We start from the raw sequence: 217 nt of genomic DNA on the forward strand, positions 1-217 counted from the left end.
TTATGTTAAATTAAATGTGGGTGACTGTTGGCATCCGAATTATGCCGCTGTCGAGGGAATTTTTAAAGATTTTGAAGGTAGATATCTCTCTTTTTTCTCCTCCCCTGCTGCGACTGATAACCCTTTGGCAACAGAATGCTGGGGGGTTTTCTGGCTTTAACGGTGGCTTGTGTTTTCAATTTTCACAAATTAGAGGTGGGAATGGATTCTAAATTGC

At 41.0% G+C, this 217-nt stretch overlaps 1 protein-coding gene across 1 annotated transcript in view; it reads left to right on the top strand.

Annotated features, from left to right (window-relative positions):
- LOC110024101 (protease Do-like 7) overlaps positions 1 to 217 on the top strand; it is a 161,367-nt gene that overhangs the window by 147,215 nt on the left and 13,935 nt on the right. The gene's annotated exons all lie outside the window — the stretch shown is intronic.

The sequence above is a fragment of the Phalaenopsis equestris genome, unplaced genomic scaffold, assembly GCF_001263595.1.
Source record: "Phalaenopsis equestris unplaced genomic scaffold, ASM126359v1 Scaffold000246, whole genome shotgun sequence".
Lineage (NCBI taxonomy): Eukaryota > Viridiplantae > Streptophyta > Magnoliopsida > Asparagales > Orchidaceae > Phalaenopsis > Phalaenopsis equestris.